At 37.4% G+C, this 3032-nt stretch overlaps 1 pseudogene; it reads right to left on the bottom strand.

Moving 5' to 3' along the window:
• Positions 1-1313: 1313 nt before the first annotated feature.
• On the bottom strand, positions 1314-2558 carry LOC150091556 (retinol dehydrogenase 12 pseudogene; annotated as a pseudogene).
• Between the last annotated feature and the right edge of the window lie 474 nt (positions 2559-3032).

Below are 3032 nucleotides of genomic sequence, written 5' to 3'. Positions count from 1 at the left end.
TAGAGACATATAAATGCATATCTATCGTAATATATACCACTAACACGTATAGATACAAAAATTAATAATTTAAAACAAATTAATTCTTCAGCAAAGTAGAGTTTAACGGAAATTCCATCCTGAAGGAGATAATCAAGAAACTTCTACAGTTGTATGTGGTGGTATATGTCCTGTCTCTTCTCAGATATGTACGCTTTATCGTCACAGAACTTGTGGGGATCAATCTTCAGGGTGTTGTACGTTTGGAGGATGTTAGACAGAAAAAATCTTCTAAGCGTAGTTAAATTCTGTAATAAGCTTCTTAGCTTATTACAGAATTTATATTTACAGAGACCTGAGAATTAAGCAGAAATATCATGTTGTCTCGGCAACCTTGAAAACTTGATGAGGAACGAGGAAATTGCTTTCTTTTTTTCTGAGACCCACGTGAACACGCAGTGCGTTATATTTCAGGCGCATTAGCAAAGAGTAACAATTCATGATTTTATGAATCATGAAAATTTCGTTTCGCGCCTAAAAATTGCACAAAAACCAATAAGCCCACATATTCCATTATACAACCTACTTAATTAAACCTTTAAGAAAAAAGAAGGAAACGTTTAACAAACAAAACATACCTGAAATTAATTAACGTAATAACATCCGTCCCTAAAACCGAAGACCCTTAAAACTTTCCTGTCAATACGGATTAAATTATTTTCACACAGAAGCCTTATACAACCAATAACTTAAAATATTAATCCTCCAAAAAACCATAATCAAAGATTCCATCCTAATGAAATGAGAAGAAATTTAGCAGATGTAAGCTGAGCTGAAACGCTCTCATTGCTTAGCGCAATTGGCAGGATTGCTGTCATCCGGGTGGAAAACACTAGATATCATTTCGGGTCCAGTCCATGATGGGAGGAATTTTTATCGGCCTTTTTTGACAACATGGCTGAGTTGTGAAATGGTCTCATGGTTTCTTCGCTCGATGAAAATCCCGGAAACTCGGGATTTTCATTCAGTTAAACAGCAAATCGACCACAGACCACATGCAATTTACAGACAACTTATAGGGAACACAAAAACCAATATGGACTTGGTCGCTGATGATCCTATTACTTTAAATCTTACCCTAGTGTGACGATTATATCAACGTTTTCTATTTATTAATTCTTTGAAATAAATTAAGTTTACAAATCTCTTGAAAAATATTCTTTATTCAAGTCTATATTAAAGATAAATATGAAAATAAATAAAACAGGTTAGGATTTAATACTCAATGGAATTATATATCCATAAAAAATGGAATGATAAATTTCAGTGGACATTAAGTTGAAACTTTTCGAATTAATGATTTTAGAATAGAAGAAGGTAGCAAAACAGAGTTACCTATAAATTGTGCAAATACGATTATATAAAATAATCCAAATCCTATGGTTGCGTATCTTACTGGTTGCACATCTTGCTGGTTATTTGCAATAATACAACAGTATGAGACTTAGACATGATTTCGGTCGCACTCGATATTATATTTTACAGTAATCTTGGCTTTTAAATCACACCTGTTCAGTCTCGACAAAACTGGCCTTCCAATTTTGTTATTCTTTCAGAAACATCCCATAACCTGCGTGCCAAGACTGAATCCTTTGCTTTTGAAGATCTTACCATCCAAAAGCAATCTTGGAAGTATTTCCCAGACACGTTTTCTAGACTTTCTTCTAAGGCCAAGTGAAGCGTTGTTTGAGCACCTTCCCAACTGTTCTTTAAGAAAGGTAAAATCAGGGGCACGCATACATATTTAATGAATACTCCACAGTCACGAGTGATGGACGTATTCACTGCCCCAGGATGTAGAGCATTCACTGTCACGCCTGTTCCCTGCAGTCTTCGACTTAACTCAGCAGTAAACAACAAATTAGCCAGTTTAGTATTGCAGTATGTCCAGTAGGGATGCTGAATGTGCTTCTCGAGTTTCAAATTGTCAAGGTTCAAGGTGGCGAACCGATGTAGGAAGGATGACACGACTATAACGCGAGAAGGGGCGCTCTTCTTTAGCATATCCAGCAGGAGGTTAGTCAACAGAAATGGACCAAAATGGTTGGTAGCGAACAACACTTCCAGGCCCTCTTCTGTCATTCGTTGTCCAGAAGGAGCACTAAGCCCAGCGTTGTTGATCAAGACATCGAGACGTTTCTCAGTTTTCTTGAAGTCTTCAACGAATGCTCGCACTGATTTCAGGGAACTCAGGTCGACCTGTTTGATGACCACGTTATCTTTACCAGTCGACTTCATGATGTCTATAGCCGCCTTCCTCGCCTTTTCCACACTTCTACAAGCCATGATAACTCGCGCATTCCTTCGTAGCAGTTCCCTTGCCGTCTCCTTACCAATGCCCGAGTTCGCTCCTGTAATGATTACAGTCTTCCCCGTCATGTCGCGCGAACTCTTACATTTTCCTAATGTGAGCTTCGCATAACTTTTTAAAGCGATTAGGATCAACAACACGAAAAGTATGATATATTCAAAACCAGAACTTTGTGTCGATATCATTTTCGATTCTCTACGCAGAGTAAAAGGATCACTTCTAGTGCACGTAATGAAAATGACTGATGGTTTGAGCTTTTTATTGATTTGGAAACCTGTTTATACAAGGTTAGCAGGTTTCACTTCAAACGTGCAATTCAAGGAACTGTTTTATTTTAATACTGATGAACGTCATTAATAAAATGACAAAGTTTTCGTTATATAGATATCTTTGAAAAATATCCTGTTACAGAGGGAAGTAGACGACTTTCATCAACCGGTGAAATACCACCACTTTGCTTATTGGAGGCTTGAAGTGGTGAAACCCATGTTTAGTCTCTAGAGCAAATTTTCCGGCATCCCCCATACTTCTCCTTCAATTCATGCACGGTACTAAGTACTATAGGTTTTGATACCTTTCGTGTTTGGGGTTTTCATAAAAAAAAAGTTGATATATATATATATTTTTTTTGGTAGTTATTGGCGCATCGGCTTCTGTGGCCATAGGACACCTCCCAAAGTCT

The sequence above is a fragment of the Mastigoproctus giganteus genome, chromosome 1 (assembly GCF_048544385.1).
Source record: "Mastigoproctus giganteus isolate SK-2022 chromosome 1, ASM4854438v1, whole genome shotgun sequence".
Lineage (NCBI taxonomy): Eukaryota > Metazoa > Arthropoda > Arachnida > Uropygi > Thelyphonidae > Mastigoproctus > Mastigoproctus giganteus.
Note: the sequence above shows the minus strand (reverse complement) of the source record. Positions and strands in the feature narration are given on the sequence as shown.